At 38.0% G+C, this 22,455-nt stretch overlaps 1 protein-coding gene and 1 non-coding gene across 5 annotated transcripts in view; both read right to left on the bottom strand.

Moving 5' to 3' along the window:
* Positions 1 to 45: 45 nt before the first annotated feature.
* Positions 46 to 152, bottom strand: LOC115803657 (U6 spliceosomal RNA). The gene has a single exon (XR_004024429.1). It is a non-coding gene; the product is annotated as a U6 spliceosomal RNA (small nuclear RNA).
* The window catches only part of ARHGAP5 (Rho GTPase activating protein 5), a 106,269-nt gene continuing 83,869 nt past the window's right edge, over positions 56 to 22,455 (bottom strand). For all 4 annotated transcript variants that reach the window (XM_022553469.3, XM_022553470.3, XM_022553468.3 and 1 more), the window contains exon 7: positions 56 to 22,455. This exon is cut by the window's right edge and continues 12,784 nt beyond it. The gene's annotated coding sequence lies outside the window, so the exon portion shown is untranslated.

The following is a 22,455-nucleotide window of genomic DNA, read 5'->3' as shown; positions in this document are numbered from 1 at the left end:
TTAGGAGCTGATGAACAAAGGGTGTCCAGATGGTGGGGAAGGGCACAAAATATGGAACGCTTCACGAATTTGCGTGTCATCCTTGCGCAGGGGCCATGCTAATCTTCTCTGTATCGTTCCAATTTTAGTATATGTGCTGCCGAAGCGAGCACGATATACTCTTCGCCTACAGCCTATATAAGGCACGGGAGTTTCTTGCTTCTTCCGCTTATGGTGACTGAATTGCGCGTCTTCCCAGCCACCGCCGAACGTTTAGGGAAATCTGATGTCTCGCAACCACTGAGCAGGCTCGGACATTTGGTGCTATGACTGCTAAACCACGAGGCCTGTTGGGTTCACCCTTCGGAGGGACATGCAAATGAGCGCCCGGGGCACCTTGGGTAAGAAGCCCCGTCGCGGGCCCCAGGTCCCGGGCTGTGGGCCCTCCCGCGGGGGCGCTCGGCTCGCGGAGCATGCCGGGAGTGGCGAGCGCGGCGCACTCGAAGACCCGGCCAGCGAGCTGGACACGCGCTCTCTGAGGCGGCCGCGATGCGGAGTGGGCCACCAGGCTGGCGCGATTGAGGCGGCCCTGGCGGCCTGCCTGGAACAAGCGGCGCCTCTCCCAAGTCTCTCTAAGGTTTGAGAATCGGTTGGCTTGCTGGGCCACCAACCAGGACGCTGGGTCACTAGGGTTCTGGATCGAGCTCCGGTCCTCCCAGCAAAATATGGAACGTGTCACCGATATTTCACCCATGACATAGGAGCCTTGTGCCAGTTCCAGAGGCTTTGTTGAAATGGCGAAACCCACCGTCCAGCTCTCCGGGAGATTCCTCCCAACGACTGACCACTCAGATATGACGGTCAGCACCACACTCTAGGACGCCCTGGGCTCTTCGAGTATTAGCACAAGTGTCTCGACCTGAGTCCATTCTAAGCAGGCGTCATTGGGATGGGGGGGTGGTGCAGCCAGCATGGGTGACCACGCCCTTCACAGGTGTCATCCCTTAGGCCGCCTTCTAGCCTGGCCTCCAACCCACTGGAACACGCTGAAGCGCACCTGTTCGGCCTGAGAGATGGATTCGAAGAATTAAACTGTTAGAGCTGAACTGGAGAATCATTCTTGTACTTAAGTATACTTCCCCACACCCTAACCCTAGCCCTATTATGCTACAAACATGCAGGACAGATCTACCTGCAAGAAATACTGGAATGTTAGTGTTAAAACATTCTGATATTAACTGCTGCTCAAGTTACAGCCTTACACGTAGTGAACTGAGGGCCAAAGGTGAAAGCCTTCATATATTGAAGTGAAGGGCACAGGTTTGCCTGCGTTGTGTTAAAATGGCACCCTCAACAAGGAATATGGCATATTTATAGAATAAGTGAAGTTTTGTTTCTTTTTTCTCCTTCCTATGGTCGTCCTATCCTTTCCACAACATAATAGTTTGAAGTAAAAACCTGTGAAAGATAAGTAATTTTGAGAAGTTTTAAAATTGGTATCCAGTTTTATGATGTACAAAAAGAAAGTAGTGTGAAACCATGTAAGAGTTTCTGGTATTGCTGAAACAAAAATAGAGAAAGGAACAGAAAGCCTATAGGGATTATTTATTGCTCAACCTTTCTTTCTCAGTGTTTATAGTTATAATTCTTTACTTTCACAGCTTTTGAAAAGTAATAAAATATACTGTTCTTCCCCCCCCCCCAAATTAGGCAAAAAATGACAGCTGGTTGAGTTAAGTTTCCCAATTACAAATAAAATATGCTTTGATGTATTTCTTCTAATAGCCTGTCTTTCCAATAAGCATTTCTGACTTCAAAGCTATTAAGAAATAGTAAATTGATGTTCAATTTTATGATTTGAAGAAATATATCAAAACCCCTTCATGTTCTTACTCTCTTTAGAAACCTTACAACCAGTTTGTTAAAGGATACATGATTAGAGGAATCTATAGTTGGAAGGATGGTCAGAGTTCCTGGGACATGAGCTTGATGTCTCTAACAAGTTGTAAGCTCCTTCAGTCAGCTACACTTCTGGATGACCATGTTTAAGCCAGGAAAAGGAAAAATGTTTATATTCTGAAAAGAGGAAAAATGTTTACCACAGACAGAAAAAAAGACTTGAAAGTTGACTAAAGATCAAATCCTTTGGAGGAAAAATCTTTATAATGGCTTTAAATTATCAGATGTGTACAGAAATAGCAAAAACGCATGTTTTCAGAGTCATGGCACTTTTGAACAATGAGCTGTTAAAGAACTAGAGCAGAATTTCTCACAGGTGATATATGCATGACCCCCTTTAAAAAAATAAATTATCTCTAGGCTCCCAGTATTCCCAAATTACTTCTATTATATTGTTATTTAAATATGTGTAAACATAAAACTGGGTATAAACTCATGCTTATAGCTGTTACATACTCTAAAACCAAAGCAGATTTACAAATTAAACACACAACTGCAAATCAATACAATTCAAATTTGTTGCAGTGATAATGATAATGTGTTTGGCTGAAACTGAATAACCACTGTTGGATTTGATAGTGGAAAGATGTAGCCTCAGGTTCAGTTCTATACTTAATTTGTTTCTGTGTTTTGACTAATGCAGAGAATGCCAGTTCCCATAAGTATGTTCTGAAAAAACTGAACCTTTGTTTACTACCAAATTATATAGATACTGGAACATACTTTTTTGATATTGTAGCATTTTTGAAATCAGGATACAGCACACAATAGATGGGAGCTGAGACTCTACGAAATAAGGTAGTTTCGGAAAATTAGGCCTCCTAATTAACATTCTGCAGTGAGCAATACTTGCTTGATGACTCTGTAAAGCTGTATTACTTATTTCAACATGGAGTTGGCATAACAGTATAATTGAAATCAGCACTAAATGCATAATCAAATTTTGCTGAAATTTAGAACAAGATTATGTGAAGTTAGTTTTAAACTCCTAGAAATACTTTTTAAACTTTTTTTTTTTCAATTTCAGTCCTGAGCTCATAGACTGTTGAAGGCAAAGAAGGAACTAGGTTTCTCACAGTGTTTTGTTTATATCTGCTTGGGACTCCATTTGGACAATATTTCAACAATTGTTGGCAAGAGAGAAAAGGATTAACAGAGAGGCTGTATAATCAAAATTACCCTCTCACCCCCAAAACAAGGCAGACAGGTTCCTACAGAGAAACAAGTCTGACACAGGCATCACAAGCCTTGTGGGTTTTCAACAGACTCAGCGCCATGTTTACCACGAATGAGGCCTGAGAGTGCAGAATTTCACAGAGGCAATTAGATACTGAAAATGCCTCATTTACAACATTTCAAAATTGATCATAAATCAGATTTTATTATGATTGCTTCCACTCTGTTTTCAATTTAGAATATTCAAATTACCATTAAATCTTTATTTGTATAGAATGTCCTGAAAGCATTTGGCTTTCTCTTGGTGCAAGTGCATCATTAACAGTCTACCTCTGTTCATTTCTCATTAGCCTCTACAAAATAGTAAATACTCAGTGGCGTGTCATTTTCTTGACGAGAAATCAAAGTATTGATTTATTAAAAAGACAAGAAACTAAAGTCTTCATCATTGAAAATGTTATTCGTATGTACGTTATTACTAGGAAATAGAAATTTTGCCTTCACAGACAACATGAGTGTAATAGCAGACACTGGCCATTGCTGCCATTTAGATAGTAGGACATGCCAACCAAACAGCACTGACACATTGATGGTCCCTTAGTTCAGTAAGCTGAAATGGCAAAGGTAAATGCAAATTCATATTGAAATCTTATGGCAATGCTTAGTTATAAGCTAAAGATAACTTATTCAGAAGTTTCAGACTCTGCTTATTTTAATATTTTAGGATAATCATCCAAATATAAACAGTTTCTTTTGAAAATCCTGTAGAAAAGCCTCTGACCCCTGAGAATCTGTCTGAAGTCTCCAAGAGGTTCTAGATCCTAGTTTGAGAAACACTGTATAGGCTGATATAGAAAAATCTACTTTCTGGAGTTTGTGTAGCTTTATATGTGTCCTTTTCTTGAGAGGACAACTCAAGAATTAGAAATAGAAAAGGAGGGGGTCATAGTTATTGAGCACCAACTACTTGGTAGGCATTTTACATACAAGATTGCATTTAATGTTTGCAATTATTCTGAGGGGTAGGTATTATCCCATTCTACAGCTGAGGAAATTGATGCTCAAAGGAATTATGTACCTTGGGTAAATTCATATGGGTAATAATATTGGACTGGGGGAAGCCAGAATTCAAATTCAGTTTCCTCAGAATCCAAATCCACGCTCCTTCTTATTCTATAATTTTATTTAACATTAGAGGAATCCTAATATAGCTTTAACCAGGAAAATCTTTATAAACTATTTTAAAATTCTTGGGGAATCAATACGTAGATCATAATAAGAGGAGAAACTTCAGTCAACTCTAGGTGTTCTGTTTCTAGCTTAGGAAGGAAAAAAATTGTCTCAACAGCTTATTTTTATCTTCCAAAATGTTCTGGGTTATGTTTTTTAGACCACTGAAGATAACTTGTGAATTAAAGGTAATATAATTGTTGTGGTCAAGAAAAAAGAAACAGAAGAAAAAAAAGCCTGTGACCATAAAAAACAATAATAAAATGGCCCAAGCCAGGATTTATGCCCATGTTGTCCTCCATTAAAACAAGTGATTCAGAATTGCCTTTAGTGGTCAGTTCTTTAAAAAAAATTAAGCAAAATAAAATAAAATTCAGTTTTTGAAAAATAATTTAATAAAATAAATAATAACTCAATTATTTGAATGCATGTTTTATCAACTAAAATCAGCTTTCTGTTTTAGGTAGTAAGCTTTTGTTTTAATCAAATAGTTTTCATTAATGAACCTCAGTAGAGTCACACAGAGTTCTAGCATTTCTGAGAGCTCCTAAAAAGGTAGGTAAAACTCAGGTTTGTTTTTTTTTTTAAATACACAAAAATTAATTAGAGATGGAGATTCTAAAGGAAATAGGAAAATAGTTTTGCAACCTTAGGGTTAGCAAAGCTTTCTAAGATAGGACACAGAAAGCAGAAACCATTAAAAAGTTGATAACTGGACTTCATCAAAATTAAAAATTTTTGCTCATAAAAAGACACCATTAAAAAAAAACAGGTAATCTAGAGGCTGGGAGAAAATATTCAGGAATAGTTAACAATGAGATATCCAGAAAAGGACATGTATCTAGAATAAATCAGGAACTCTTACAACTCAACAATAAAAAGAACAACCCAAATAAAATGTGGCCAAAAGACTTAAACAGACACTTCACAAAAAAAGATATACAAATGGCTAATTAGCAAATAAAAAGATGCTCAACATCATTAATCATCAGCGAACTGTTAGTTAATACACAATGAATACTATTTCATACCTATTAGAATGGCTAAAATGTAAAAGATTGATAATACCAAATATTGGCAATTATGTGGAGCAACTAAGAACTCCCATACATTGTTGGTGGGAGTATAAAATGATACAACGTTCAAAGAACTGCTTGGCAGTTTCATATAAAGATAAACATACACTGACACTGTGAACCATCAATTCCACTTCTATGTATTTGTCCATGAGAAATTAAGACATATGTCCACAAAGATTTGTATAAGAAAGTTTGCAACTGCTTTACTCATAATAGTTCCAAAATGGAAACGGCCCAAATGTTTTCCATCAACAGGAAACTGGATAAATTGTAGTATATTAATACAATGGAATACTACTCAGCAATAAAAAGGATCATATCACTGATATGCATAGCAGCCTGGATGAATTTTACAGGTAAATTGTACAAAAGAAGCCAAACATAAAAGAATACATTTGTATGACTTCTTTCATATAAAGTTTAAGAACAAGCAATGCTAACCTAATAGTCATAGAAATCAGAACAGCCATTACTTAGGGGGGAGAGGGAAATGGGGAATGGACTGAATGTGGTACAGGGGAACTTTCTGAAATGATGTAAAGTTCTATATCTTGATCAGTATGTGGGTTATATGGGTGTATACATTTGTCAAAACATATCAACTACACACATGAAATGAGTGCATCTCACCATTATCAATTATACTGCAATAAAAAAAGCATGCTTCCATAAAAAAGAAGAAAGCAGCAAGAACAAAAGAATTGTTGCTGAAATCTAATGCCGAAGGGTTTGCTGTTTTTAACCAGTGTTCCTGGAACTTTATCTATACTCCCTTACTAGACATATATTGATCCCATCTAATAACAAGGCACTTAGTAAAGCTGGTAGATACTGCCTTTGTGGAGGCTTCATCAAGATGAATTAATAGGTATACTTTCGGCACTTCCCTGGTGGCACAGTGGTTAAGAATCCGTTTGCGAATGCAGGAGATACAAGTTTGAACCCTCGTCCAGGAAGATCCCACATGCCAAGAAGCGACTAAACCCATGCGCCACAACTACTGAGCCTGCGCTCTAGAGCCCGTGTACCACAACTACTGAAGCCCGCGCACCTAGAGCCCATGCTCCGCAACAAACAAAGCCACCACAATGAGAAGCCCGTGCACCACAACAAAGAGTAGCCCCTGCTCACTGCAACTATTAGAGAAAGCCCATATGCAGCAAGCAAGACCCAACACGGCCAAAAATAAATAAATATTTTTTTAAAAAAGAAATAGATAAATATACTTCTAAAGTAGTGCACTAAATATCTTTCAACTTACATTAATTCCTTTATTTAATAAATAGTTATTGAGCACCTATTGTGTGGCAGGTAATGTTCTAGGAACCAGGGGTAGAGCAGTGACCATGGAGTTTCACTTGAGTGTGGAAGAGACAGACATTTTAAAAGTATTCAAATAAATAAATGGGGTAATTTCAGATGGTGATAAATGCAATGAGGAAAATGAAATATTTGACCACATTTTACTCATTTCTGAGGCAGGGTGTGTGAATCACATATTTGCCTGTCAAACTGCATGTCACATTTAGCTCTGTTACGATTTCAAATATCAATTCTCAAATACTTTTGCTCTCACTCTATGAAGAAAACACATTTTCAAAACATGAGAACATGAAGGCCTATTTCACTGGTGCACATTTATGTACATTTTCTCACACGCTCTTAAAAAAGGACAGATTGACAATTCACCAAATCATTACACATAAATTAAAAGCATATGGACTGTGCATTTAAGAACACCACACTGTTAAGATCCACTATCATCCCTCAGTTTCACTGGAAACTCCCACTTTCTCCTCAAGGCTTGAATATTTAAGAAGGTATACTAGTAAGTGACTGGGGATTTCTAAAACCTACTGGCTTGAAATGACCCATGAAAATCATACTACATACCAAGCCCTCGTTCATATAACATGTACGGTATAGGGAATAAAAGTTTCAGACTCTAAAGTCTTAGCAACTAGTTCACTGGAATTGTTCTAGAGTCATGCAGTTGAGCCACAGGATTTCACCAGTTTAAGCATCTGTTACCACACCATAGTATTGTTGCTCCTGATGTCTTGAAGTTTATTTTGGTTCTCATCAGTGGAGGAACAGAAAGAGATTCTAGCTATTGGTGTTTTAGCTTTGTTTGACATTGATGAAAAGCTAAAACTGTATTAGTCTCAACTACGGTAGATCAACCCTTGTCCTAAAAACAACTTTCCCAAAGTCAGGTAGGCCTGTGCAAGCCAAAATGTGGGTGAAATTATTTCCCGTAATTTTAGTTTCTATGATGCTTTATATCATTTTGAGAAATGGTGTTTTCTTTCATTAGTAAACCCTATTAGCACTTCAGGGAAAACAATGGGTGACAAGCATCTTTAATGTCACCTGCTTAGAAACAGAGACCATGCCAAAGGGCAGTGTGGTCTGCCCAGTGGCTCACTGGCAGAACTGAAATTAAACCAGAGAGTGCTGAACTTTCCATTTGGGGCTAATCTTCTAGCTATACAATTCATATGAAAGAAAAACTTTTGCTGATTGTCAGTGGAGTCTACACATGATTAAAATCGACATTTATGTTCATTCACCTTTCAAAATAATGATGATAACGATGATGATAGCTCTTGAGAAACCATGAAGCAGGTATTCAAGCGAAAGCAAGCACTTAAAGAGAAGGACAACTGGGGCTGCATAGTCACCTGAACAAAGGACAATTAAGAATCAAAATGATAAATAGTAATAGTAATAAGAGTGAAAATGGACTCCTACAATTTATATGGTGAGGCTGAGGGGTTTTTTTTTCTTATTTTATGAAAATATATCCACAGTGTTAGTATTCACATGAATAAATAATAAAATTCAATTCGTTTTATCTTTTTGAGCAGAGTGAGGTTGATGGCAGAGACAGAAGAACGCCTGTGATCAAATCTCACTCCATGTCTTCTATCCGAAGTGTTTTACATTCTAGGCTAAGAAAACAAGGCCAAATCATACAATCATGTATTGGAGGGCACACATAAATGGTGTCTGAAGTCACCCTAATATGTTTTATCCTCCTGGCTCCTTTCTAATTCTGAGAGTCATGGTCAGTAAGGACCTCTTTTCTATCCATCACATGGTTAAGGCCTGTGGGCTTGTTAGGAACACAAGTTCTGAGGCAGGCATATCTGGATTTGAATCTCAGCTGTGCCATTTACTAGTGTGATCCTGGGTTAGTTGTTTGGTTGTACTTTCCCACAGTTCCTAGAATTGGGAATAATATCAACCTCATTACCTTATTGTAAGATTAAAATAAGATGATGTATGAAACATGCCTGGCCTATGAAAGGTACTCAAATAACTTGGTTCATTTCCCCTCTGCTTCTTTCTCATAAGCCTTATCACACATTGCTCATATAATGTTATCTTGCTGTTTACCCCTCCTTAGATTATAACCTCCTCAATAGTGAGGATGGCAGATCATTCCTTTTTGCGTCCTCTGGCACCCACCACATAGTGCCTTAAACAGAGGAGGCACTTGGAAACTATATATTGAATTTTACTTCTTGTAACTCAGCTTACACTCAGCAATTTAATGAAATAAAACCACGGTCAAAATGTCTAGTGATATTTCTTTTCTCCTGTAGAGAGGCTGCTTTTATTTTTAGAAGTGTCTTTCTGGAGCATTCACTTAGATTGATGGCCGTTTCCTTCAGACAGGCAGTCTTCCCAGTCTTACCTGGGAAGGTGGGCTATCTATTTTGGACGGGGCTATCTGTTTTCACCATTCAGCTGAGGCTTTGCTTTTGTCTTGAAATTAGTTTGTGACATACATGTTTAGATGAGTTTTCCAGTGAAACAGGAGGAGCCCAAGGAGTAAATCAGCCAAACTATTCCACCTTTTGTCAACTAAACATCGATTAGCTGCAATTTACAGTACAGCTGACTATAGGTACACATGATACATTTTTAATAATTCATAAGAATTTTGGTGAGCCCTAAATGTGTTCAAAATGCTTTGATCCACGGAAATTTATTTTTTCAAGTTCTCCACAGATAAAGTAAATGGCAATTATGCAAATACTTTAAAGAGGCAAATTCAAATCAGTCACTTGGGGCTATGCCTTGTACATTTTACCTTGGGAAAAAATGTAAATAAATTAATAGTCTTGAATATTTAGGAATTAAGTGCAACTTTTCTTTCCTTTATCTTTCTCTTTGGCTCTTTGACCTTAGAGACTACTTCAGTTTTCTCACAAGTCTGTTTCAAGGATGAAATGATGTAAATATATACAATGCCCAAAACAGCGCCCACCGCACAGTACAGGCTAGAGGTGGGGCATCTAGGCAGCTGATATTGCCATTCAAGGCACAGCCTAAGCCTGAGTTTCCCTTTCAGGAGAAAGGAGAGTTCTCAACAACAATCTAGTAAGGAATTTCCCAATCCCCTTCTCTCTGAGCCCACAGACATTCCAAAGACCTTTGAGTCAAAATACTGTAAGAATTCTGGTCACAGTAAATTTCATCAAGGATAATATCTTGAAACAAACAAATAAAAATATTACCTTGAAGGGGAGTTCCCTGGTGGTCCAGTGGTTAGGACTCAGAGCTCTCACTGCTGCTTGGGGAACTGAAATCGCCCTGTGTGGGGCTGCCAAAAAAAAAAAAAAAGACTAACAATTACCTTGAAAAGGAAAGCAAGGAAGCAATTATCATAGGTGGAGGGGTGGGGAGCATTCAGGGGTTTTCTGGGAGCTGCCAGTGTTCTGGATCTGAGTAGTGGCTACATGGTTTGATTTTATGATGATTAAGGTATACATTACTATTTTATGCACTTTTTATGTATGTGTGTTAAATTTCACAATGGACAAGGCTTAAAATGAGGGGTGTGTGTGTGTGTGTCTCAAACAAACAAAAAATATGTATCTTCTTGCATTTTTAGGGTGTTTCGTATCACTGTTTTCAAACAGGTGGCACACTGTCATCAGATAGAACTTCTTCTATTGGACCCAAAGATATGAAAAGACTTGTTTGAGGTCACATTCTTGTCTGAGGCTAGTTCCTGATAGAGTCTAGTGCTTAGGACTAAGTTGTCCTAAGTTGTTTAGTGTTCTTTTCATTTCTCCAAACTTTCTTCCAAACCAGGATGTGCATTTTACACCATGTTAATATTATGCAAACTAATGAAATCTTAGATCATTTTTTTTCAGGTGGTGAATAAGGCAAGGGTCTTTTATTATTTTTTTTATACAGCAGGTTCTTATTATCCATTTTAGACATATTAGTGTATATATGTCAATCTCAATCTCCCAATTCATCACACCACCACCCCCATGTCACTTTCCCTCGTTGGTGTCCATATGTTTGTTCTCTACATCTGTGTCTCTATTTCTGCCCTGCAAACCGGTTCATCTGTACCATTTTTCTAGGTTGCACATATATGCGTTAATATACAATATTTGTTTTTCTCTTTCTGACATACTTCACTCTGTATGACAGTCTCTAGACCCATCCACATCTCTACAAATGACCCAATTTCGTTCCCTTTTATGGCTGAGTAATATTCCATTGTATATATGTACAACATCTTCTTTATCCATTCGTCTGTCGATGGGCATTTAGGTTGCTACCATGACCTGGCTATTGTAAATAATGCTGCAATGAATATTGGGGTGCATGTGTCTTTTTGAATTATGGTTTTCTCTGGGTGTATGCCCAGTAGTGGGATTGCTGGGTCATATGTTAAGTCTATTTTTAGTTTTTTAAGGAACCTCCATACTGTTCTCCACAGTGGCTGTATCAATTTACATTCCCACCAACAGTGAAAGAGGGTTCCATTTTCTCCACGCCCCCTCCAGCATTTGTTGTTTGTAGATTTTTCTGATGATGCCTGTTCTAACTGCTGTGAGGTGATACCTCATTGTAGTTTTGATTTGCATTTCTCTAATAATTTTTAATGTTGAGCAGCTTTTCATGTGCTTCTTGGCCATCTGTATGTCTTCTTTGGAGAAATGTCTATTTAGGTCTTCTGCCCATATTCGGATTGGCCTGTTTGTTTTTTTGATATTGAGCTGCATGAGCTGCTTGTAATTTTGGAGATTAATCCTTTGTCGTTGCTTCATTTGCAAATATTTTCTCCCATTCTGAGGCTTGTCTTTTCGTCTCGGTTATGGTTTCCTTTGCTGTGCAAAAGCTTTTAAGTTTCATTGGGTCCTATTTGTTTATTTTTGTTTTTATTTCCATTACTCTGGGAGGTGGATCAAAAAAGATCTTGCTGTGATTTATGCCAAAGAGTATTCTTCCTATGTCTTCCTCTAAGAGATTTATAGTGTCTGGTCTTATATTTAGGTCTCTAACCCACTTTGAGTTTATTTTTGTGTATGGTGTTAGGGAGTGTTCTAATTTCATTCTTTTACATGTAGCTATCCAGGTTTCCAGCACCACTTATTGAAGAGACTGTCTTTTCTCCATCGTATATCCTTGCGTCCTTTGTCATAGATTAGTTGACCATAGGTGTGTGAGTTTATCTCTGGGCTTTCTATCCTGTTCCATTGATCTATATTTCTGTTTTTGTGCCAGTACCATACTGTCTTGATTACTGTAGCTTTGTAGTATAGTCTGAAGTCAGGGAGTCTGATTCCTCCAGCTCCGTTTTTTTCCCTCAAGACTGCTTTGACTATTCGGGGTCTTTTGTGTCTCCATACAAATTTTAAGATGAAATCTTAGATTATTTTTAAAATTATGGAATATTTCAAACATATACACAAGTATTGAGAATAATTTAAGAAAACCCTATATATAAAATCTTATTTGCCCAACGTGCTTCAAACTTTTCAAAAATAACAATACATAACAGATATATCTTAGACCCACTGTGTATCTCTCTCAGCTGCCATTCTTCCTCTCTCTCTAAATTCCAATTTTCATGAGTTTAAAAAATAATTTTCCATACACACATATATATGTATCCATAAGTAATATATAGTCTTCTTTGGCAGATTTTAAAACTTTATTTAAATTGTATCATATTAGAATGTCCTTCTGCAACTTTTTGCTTTGTTTTGGCTTAAAATTATATTTTTTATGTTTAACCATGCTAATACATGTAGCTATTGGGTAGTATTCCTTTCCTGGATATGTCACTGTTTTTTAGTTTATTCACTCTTGCATAAAGAATACTTAGGTTGTATCGATTATTTTGCTGCTGAAAACATTCTTATAGAACAGGGATTGTCAAACTATAACCCAATGGGCCAAATCCAACCTACCACCTATTTTTATATGTCCCATGAGCTAAGAATAATTTTTACATTTTTTAATAGTTGAAAAAAAATCAAAGAAGAATAGTATTTTATGACACATGAAAGTTGTATAAAATTCAAATCGCAGTGTCCATATATAAAGTTTAATTGGAACACATATATAAAATGGCAATTCAAAGTAAGATACTGGCATAAAGCTGAGACTTTGAGAGGTGTCATTCTAATGGAAGGATAAACTTGGGCAAAACCCCATCACATAGAGGAAGATAGTTAGGAAATATGCCAGTCTCAATCTTATTTCTGAATAGAGTTGGGAAAATGTTCTCTGAAGATTTCCTAATCACAAGTCTGCCTTCATCTGGGTTACAGGCCAGAATTTATATTAAGCTGAAAGTTTAGTTTAAAGTGATGCTATGGGACTTCCCGGGTGGCACAGTGGATAAGACTCCAAGCTCCCAATGCAGGGGGCCCGAGTTCAATCCCTGGTCAGGGAGCTAGATCCCACATGCATGCCACAACTGAGAGTTTGCAAGCCACAAATAAGGAGCCCATGTGCCACAAATAAGAAGCTGGAGAACTGCAACTACGGAGCCTGCCTGCTGCAACTAAGACCCAGTGCGACCAAATAAATAAATAAATATTTTTTTTTAAAAAAGAGGGACTTCCCTGCTAGCACAATGGTTAAGAATCTGCCTGCCAATGCAGGTGACACGGGTTTGAGCCCTGGTCTGGGAAGATCCCACATGCCATGGAGCAACTAAGCCCATGCGCCACAACTACTGAGCCTGCGCTCTAGAGCCCACGAGCCACAACTACTGAGCCTGGGTGCTGCAACTACTGAAGCCTGTGAGCCTAGAGCCCGGGCTGCTCAATAAGAGAAGCCACTGCAGTGAGAAGCCTACGCACTGCAACAAAGAGTATCCCCTGCTCAGCGCAACCAGAGAAAGCCCGTGAGCAGCAACGAAGACCCAACACAGCCAAAAATAAAATAAATAAATAAATTTATTAAAAAAACAAAGGAATACATAGTGGTGACCATTAAAAAAAAAAAGTGGTGCCAGATTGTAGTGACTATGTTTTAAAAAACAAGAGAGTATTAAGAGTAGGCCCAAGGAAAAAGAGACCATCAAAATATCAGGTAGATCCGGAAAAAAAAAAAAAATCAAACATAACATCTAAAAATGAAAAATGAAACTAAGATAAGAAACTCAATGATCAGGTTAGATATCAGATTGTTTATAATTAAAGAGAGAATTAACTAAAATGGAAGATAGAGCTAAAAATCAGAAAATAGCACAAAGATATTGTGATGGTCAATCTTATGTGTCAAATTAACTGGACCACGGAGTGCCCAGATTAAATGCTATTCTGAGTGTGTCTGTGAGGGTGTTCCTAGATGAGATTAGCATTTAAATCAATGGTCTCAGTAAAGTGGACTGCTCTCCCCATGTGGGTGGGCAGCATCCAATCTGGTGAGGGACTGAATAGAACAAAAAGCAGAAGAAGAGAGGATTTATCCCTTTCCTGCCTGCCTGTTTGCACTGAGACATTGGTCTTCTGATCTTGGACTGGCATTTACACCATTGACTCCCCTGGTTCTTAGGCTTTCAGACTCAGACTAGAATTACACCACCCACTTTCCTGGATCTCCAATTGCAGACAACAGATTGTGGAACTTCTTAGCCCCCATGATCATGTCAGCCAATTCCTCACAATAAATCTCTTCTCTCTCCTCTCTCTCTCTCTCTCTCTTTCTTTCTCCAGATTTGTAAATGGTTATATATGTAGAGGTAAATAAATAAATAGAGGATATTGGCCAGTCTCTGGAGAATGCTGACTAATACAGATATTAAAACATATGTAAAGTTCTAGAAGCTTGAAGTCCAAGATCAAGGTGTTGTTCTCAGGGTTGGTTTCTGGTGGAGTCTTTCTTCTTGGCTTGTACATAGCTGCCTTCTCTCTGTGTCCCCACAAGGCTTTTCTTCTATGTATGTGTAGAGAGAGAGAGTGAGTTCTGGTCTCTCTTCCGCTTCTTATAAGGACACCACTGGATTAAGACCTCACCCTTATGACCTCATTTAAACTTAATTACCTCTATAAAGGCCCTATCTCCAAATATAACCACATTGAGGGTTAGGGTTTCAACATATGGATATTGGTGGGACACATTAAGTCCATAACAATAGGCAAGACTAGATAGAACAGGAAAGAGATAATATTCAAAGACATAATGATTGAGAACAGTTAGAACTGATGTTCAATAAATTTTAAAAATCCAAGCAGTATAAATGAAAAGAAATACACACTTAGACATATCATATTGAAACTACAGAATACCAAAGACAAAAATAATCTTAGGGGAAGACAGAGAACACAAATTATCTACAAAGGAACCTCTACTAGACTGACAGCAGATTTATCACCAGCTTCAATGAAAGTAAAAAGATAATGGAATAATAATATCTTCAAAATCAACTGTGAACTTAGAAATGCATAGCTAGTAAAACTATTTTTTAATAAAAAGTGCAAAATAAAGATATTTTTCCAACACTAAAACTTAGAATCCTCACTAAAAGAAGTCATACAGAATATATTCCAGAAAGAATGAAAATAAATCCAGAAACAAGATCTGAGTTAAAAGGAGGAATTGTGAGCAAAGAAAATAGTAAATATGTGATTAAATAAAAACAAATATTTACTATGCTAAATAATAATGGGAATTAATTTATATGGTTATAAATTTTTTAAAAATACTAGAAAATAATAACATATAGGTGGGTGGGGGTGGTCAGAGTTAAAAAGCTCCTGTAATGATCAAGAAAAAAATAAATGTATTGACTAACTTTAAAATTTAAGAAAGCAAACAAAGGGACTTCCCTGGTGGTTCAGTGGCTGAGACTCAATGCTCCCAATGCAGGGGGCCCGGGTTCGATCCCTGGTCAGGGAACTAGATCCCACATGCATGCCACAACTAAGAAGCCTGCATGCCATAAGTAAAGATCCCCCATACCACAACAAAGATCCTGTGTGCTGCAACTAAGACCCAGCGCAGTCTAAATATTTTTTAAAAAGAAAGCATATTAAAATTTTAAGAGTAAAGCTGAAAGAACAGACATAGAGTGTAAAATTTTCCAATTAGTAGAGGAGAAGGAATAAACAAAAATACTCACTCAAAGCCAAAAGAAGGCAAGAAACAAAGGAGGGAGAGAAAATGGAACAGATGGAAAGCACAAAATAAGATGACAAAAAGAAATTTGAGTATATAAATGATTACAAAAAGTATATAGAACTTCCAACTGAAATACAAAACTGTTGCCCTAAGTTAAAAAGAAGTCCATCCCTGGGATTTCCTTGGTGGTGCAGTGGTTAAGAATCCGCCTGCCAAGGCAGGGGACACGGGTTTGAGCCCTGGTCCAGGAAGATCCCACATGCTGCAGAGAAACTAAGCCCGTGTGCCACAACTACTGATCCCATGTGCTACAACTACTGAAGCCTGTGCACCTAGAGCCCGTGCTCCACAACAAGAGAAGCCACAACAATGAGAAGCCCACGCACTGCAACAAAGAGTAGCCCCTGCTCGCCGCAGCTAGAGAAAGCCCACATGCAGCAACAAAGACCCAACGCAGCCAAAAAATAAATATAATTAATTAATTAATTTTAAAAAATCAATCATCCTTGCTAAAAAGTGTAGTAGAGGGCTTCCCTGGTGGTGCAGTGGTTGAGGGTCCGCCTGCCGATGCAGGGGACGCGGGTTTGTGCCCTGGTCCAGGAGGATCCCACATGCTGCAGAGCAGCTGGGTCCGTGAGCCACGGCCTCTGGGCCTTTGCGTCCGGAGTCTGTGCTCCGCGGTGGGAGAGGCCACAGCAGTGAGAGGCCTGCATACCGGAAAAAAAAAAAAAAAAAAAAAAGTGTAGTAGAAATTAAGGCTGAAAGTGAAGCCAAGCATGTTATTTAATTGGTTAAAAAAAAAAAAAAAAAAAAAGAGAAGTCCATCCCTATGCCATTTACAGGAGAAATATTTAAAGTTTGAGATGAAGTTTCAACACAATGATTGAAAGTAAAGGATCAAAAAAAGACATACTCAGTAAATGCTAACACAAAGAAAGCAGCAGAGCTGTATTAATAATGAACAAAATAGATGTTAAGGCAAAAAGCATAAACAGGGATAAAAGAGACATTATACAATGATGATATTATTCACCAAGAAAGTTTAATAATCATGAATATTTATGAACATAAAAAAGAACTTCACATTATCTAAAGCAAGAATTGACAGAACGTAAGGAAAAACTGGCAAATTCTACATCATATGAAAGATTTTAACACACTTATCTTAGTAATTGAGAGCAATAGACAAAAAAATCAATAAAAATATTAAGGATCGAAAGCATAACAATTTACTAAGCTTAGTGTAATTTAGGACAGGTATAGAACACGAATTGTACCCAAGAATTAGAGACTTCACCTTTTCTCTCCAAGTGTCTATGGAAAGAAAACTGATCACATACTCTCCATAAAATAGATCTCAACTAATTTCAAAGTGTTTTTAGAAAGATTATGATTTCTAGGATTCTACCATGTGTGAGCTGCACCAGCTGAAATCCCAATTTTGAACTGCCCCAACTGAAGTTCTTTTCATCAACCTTTTCTCTTAGTTAAAAAAATCAGAGGACAATTTGTCGACTTTGATTATGATGAAATAAATTCATATTTTATGGCAAGACAAGAAAAATTTTAGAAAGACTATGATCTCTAAAAACTTCAATTAAATTAGAAATCATACAAAAACATAACTATAAATCTTCTGTATATAAAATATTAAAAATGCTTCTAATACACAGAAATTAGGAAATATTTCAAAATAAACAATGATAAAAACTCTATATCAAAATTTGTAGAATACAGTTAATGTACTACATATAGGAAAACCTATGGCTTTAAATGTACATTAAAGGAATGAAAAAACTCCAAAACTAATGATCTAGGTAACCAGAGAAATTATAAAAACAACACAATAAACCCAGAAGAAAATGATAACGATAAAAGCAGAATTTAATGAAATAAAAAATAAAGACCCTATTTTTGAAAGAACCAATAAAGCAAAAACTTGATTTTTTGGAAAAAACCTAATAAAATTAACAAACTTTGGCAAGACTAATCAATACAAAAAGAGAAGAGGTACAAATAAGCAATGTTTAAAATGTAGAGGAAGGGATATTACAGATACAGCAGGAATTAAAAGGGTAATAAACATGAACAACTAGCGTCAATAAATTTGAAAGTTTAGATGAATGAGACAAATTTGTAGAAAAATATTGTCAATCATATCAGATTGATGTGGTTATGGACTGGTGCAAATTGAAAATTCACTAAAAAATTTCAGGCTCACACCAAAGAGAGGTGATCTTTTAGATGATCCTCCCAAGATTGTTTGGATTCCTCCTGACCAGAAAAGGAAGGATTGTCTGAACTCTCATATTTCATGCTAAGCCTCTGATGGTATAGTGAAAGACATATGAAATATTACTTGGGGGTGGGAGTGGGGTGGGAAAGGCCTAAACATCAGTACCCTATCAACAGTGGAAGACAATGCAAGGTATGAAATTATGTTAGAGTTCTTATTGAAACCATTGTTAATTTTCTTTTTTTAAAAAATATCTTTTTAGAATTCTGGCCTTATTTTTATTTATTTTTATTTATTTTTTTGGCTGCACCACGCAGCCTACAGGATCTTAGTTCCCCCATCAGGGATCAAACCTGGGCCCACAGCAGTGAAAGCATGCTGGACCGCCAGGGAATTCCCTAATTTTCTTTATATTATTATGTCCAATCTCAGAAATTCACGTTTCAGGTGATACATCACTGACTTTGGAGTTCAGTTTTTTCCATCTTGATCAAAACTGGAGCAAAGTCAGCTTTTCAGGCTTACCTGACACTTCCTGGTGCAGTAAGAACTCATAGCTCTATGGACTTCTTCAAAGGACCGACCGTCAAAGGATGGCCACTTCTTCCCAATCAACAAATCAAATGACTAAGAAGCAGATGAGACTGTGCAGAACATGGGCTTTGTAGTCAGAACAACCAGGGTTCAAATCCACCATAAAGCTTGCATGGTCTTCAGAAAATTACATTTAAAATATCTGCATCTCAGTTTCCTCAGCTGCAGGATAAAAATATTGTTCATAGAATTACTAAGCCCAGTACAGAAAGTGTTGTATAGAAAGTGTTTATTGTAGAGCCTCTAGGTGCTCTATTATGTAGTTCTTGTCCCTGTTCCTACTCAGTGTTAGGGATAACATGTTTCTAAGTGGGTATAACTCATACACAATGAAAATGCTTCTCCTAGAATCTGGTTTAGGAAGTTCTAAACATCACATACTTAATAATCCTATTGTGTGGACCAAAAAATTCCATTTCAAGAAATTTTGCATTTTGGGTTATCATAATTTCCAAGGGGCTGGTTAGCATTTTTTTGGTCTATTATAAAAGAGAATGTCCTGTTTTTGAAATGGCTGTAGAAGAAAACATAAGGGCATCAGTGAAGTGGCTGACTGCCCACCCCAAGATGCTGCCCAATTGGTGTCCTATTCCTGTGTATACATTTATGGAAAGAAAGTTTTGTGGACTGGCCTGCTTTATACCTTAAAAGATATATTTCCCAATGTGAAATGTATTCTCCATCCAAACAGCCAACTTCCAGTAAGTGTTCATATTTTACAAACTAATCTTTTTTTTTTTTTATTTTGTTGCACTGGGCCTTAGTTGTGGCATGCAAACTCTTAGGTGGGCATGCATGTGGGATCTAGTTCCCTGACCAGTGATGGAACCTGGACCCCCTGCATTGGGATTGTGGAATCCTAACCACTGTGCCACCAGGGAAATCCCGAAAAATTAATCTTTGAGTACATATTATTATCAAGTTATATTTAGAGTCTAGAATTTTTAGGCCTACAACTCTCAACACTGGTGTTTTGTTTTTGTTTTAACTTTGGGACCTAGCCTATTAATGGGCTGTGAAATTACCTACTCAGGAGGATTGTAGCTATGATTAGTTGGTTATGATCAATACTAAAAACATAGAGGAAATATTTGAAAGCATTATATATGGTAAGGGCAAGTTCTATTTGGGAAACTTTCATATCTGTGTTGTATGTGTGAGTGTGTATGTGTGCACATACACACAGTGGGTCATGATGTCAAAAATATCTCTTACTCTGGGTCTTGGTCAAAATGAGAATTGAAAACTGCTGCTCCATGTAACCTGGCAGAAAGGTTTGTTGCCCAGTATATGGGGCAGGGGCAGGAGTATGGGGGAGGATTCCCTTTTATTGTTCCAAAACCTGACAGCCCACAACATACCTCACACACATACCAAGAAGTTCCCAGTGTTCAAGTTTGTTTTGTAGGTCAGTTTTTAGGGACTCAGAATGCATTCTGTAAGAGAAAGACATCAAACTGGCCCACAAAATTCTCTTTAACCTATAATGCACTGTAGCCACAGTACTAAACAACCCAAGAATTGTGTGTAAGAATATTCCACAGGGAAAATGCAATCGTTTTCAATTTATGAAGTGAGATTCTCACTTACATGGAGTAGAAGACTCCTAACTTGGTTTCCACTAACCTCGTGATGACTTTAGGCAAAGTTATGTCTCTGGACTCAGCTTCCTCAATGGTGAAATGTTGAGGTTCTTTAAGGTTTCTTCCTCCTTTGTCATATAATGATCCAGCATCTCCCTTAGTGTCCCACCTTCCTCCCTACAACAGAGTGTGGACACTTGGTGTCCACAGTCAAATATTCCTTTCTCCACCAGAGCCCAGGAATGTGCCAAAAGCTGTGTTTCAAAAGATACAGGAATTTCCACTGTAGATGGCATGGCCTTGCTCCAGAACCCCAAGGGTCTGCACTGTAATTGTCCCTTTAGGACTTTCAACAAACTCTACATTTCCACTATTGTCCCCTCCAAGACCAGAGGGTCTACTGGATAGTATAGTATATTTGCTTATACCAAACCTTGTACCTTCTGCTGGGCTGTTTTGTATTCTGGACCACCCTGAAATCTGGCAGCTTTCCCTGTCACTTGGTACATGGGACAGCAGAATTCCTAGGTATATAACAATGGTTCTAAATCAGGGATGATTTTGCTCCCCAGGGAACATTTGCTAAGTCTGGAGCCACTTTTTATTTTCATGACTGGAGTAGGGGGAGTGCTATTGGCATCAACTTGGGTAGAGGCCAGGGATACTGCTAAACATCCTGCAATGCACAACATAGCTCCCCACACAAAGAATTAATTGGTCCAAAGTGCTAATAGTGCCAAGGTTGAAAAACCCTGCTGTAGAATGTGTTGCATTCAGAGCCAGAAGAGGCCTACCAGGTGCTGTACTTCCCTATTTGTAGAAGGGGATGCAAGATGCAGCAAATTTCTCTTACTTTGGAGGGAATATACTGGCACGTGCCTGACCGCTGGACCCCTAAAAATTCTACTGAAGTGACAGCTCGCTGATCTTTAAAGGGCTTATCTCCCTCTTCTGGAGTGCATTGTCTCATCAAGGACTCCACCTGCGTAATCAGTGTGACATCAGTCTAATGGATCATGGGATGCCCAGACACTTTCATCTCTTCACAATGTATTATAACAGATGTTAAGAGGACTGACAGAGTTCTGAGGTAAAACTTAAATCAACATCATCTGCTCCTCATGAAAGCAAACTGTTTCTGATTCTCTTTCCCAATTGGAATATATTCTTATACTTGCCAAATCAATGGACACATGACATGTATATTATTAACATACTCTATCAATGATATGCCTAACATTACATCTGTTATGTAATGTTACATAACACCCTTTGGTTGAATTTATGATAGTCTACAGTCATTCTCCAGGATCCATCTGGTTTCTTCGGAGGACAGACTAGTGAATTTCTAACAAAGGGGTGGTGATGATGCTTTGGGTCTCTAGGTATCAAAGGTCAACTCAGACCCTGTGTCTAATATTCTTTGAAATGCAAGGTTCTCCTCTTTCTCCAGTGTACAATCACCTGAGTAAAGGGCCTCAGTCGTTTTGGGAAAACACAGGAAATCTTATAATATATACTGAGATGTTGTGGGATCTTTCCTCCTGGAGACCTGTTCGCCTTTTTAGTCAGTTGGTTCTGGTTGTGAATACAGGTCAGGGAACTAAGCAAGGGATTTCAACTTTTTTGGACTGGCTGCCTTTGGCCACTTGTTTCTCCATACTTGGTTAAAAAAAAGTTTTTTAGATGTTAAACAGCATCCTTATTGAATGCCCATCTCTTTTGCCCCCCGAGATGAAATGTTCTATTAGCCTTCTCCACAATTCCCTAGTCGAGCCTCTGAGATTACCCCTCCAACCTTGCAGGTCATTGTAATTATGGCCTTGTGACTTCTTGCAGTTTAGTGTGCCACCTGCTTTGGGATGCCATCATTCCTGTTGCTATTAATTAGCTCAGTTCTGTGACTACCTTTCCTACCACCATCTCCAGCCTGTAGATGAGAGGAGTCACCACTACACTCTTTAGTGATACTTGGTGCCCCTCTCACAAGAACATTCCTGATGGTCTTGATGAATGCAAAGTCACAGGATCTTGGTGAATGCAGAAATATTTAGATCCTAATATCTGTCCAACCCCACCAGTACTTGGTCATTGGCTATAGGTACCCAGAGATAGTATGTCTTGAATTTAAATGCTGCAGTGGATTCTGAAAGTGCTGCAGCTTAGGACTGTCAGCCGAGTGCAATCCTAGAGGCAATTCTTGAAAGATTTGAGCAGTGTGCTT

Source organism: Delphinapterus leucas, chromosome 2 (genome assembly GCF_059928025.1).
Source record: "Delphinapterus leucas isolate spDelLeu-1000000601 "Yukka" chromosome 2, BTC_Dleu_Yukka2, whole genome shotgun sequence".
In the NCBI taxonomy this organism is placed as follows: domain Eukaryota; kingdom Metazoa; phylum Chordata; class Mammalia; order Artiodactyla; family Monodontidae; genus Delphinapterus; species Delphinapterus leucas.
Note: the sequence above shows the minus strand (reverse complement) of the source record. Positions and strands in the feature narration are given on the sequence as shown.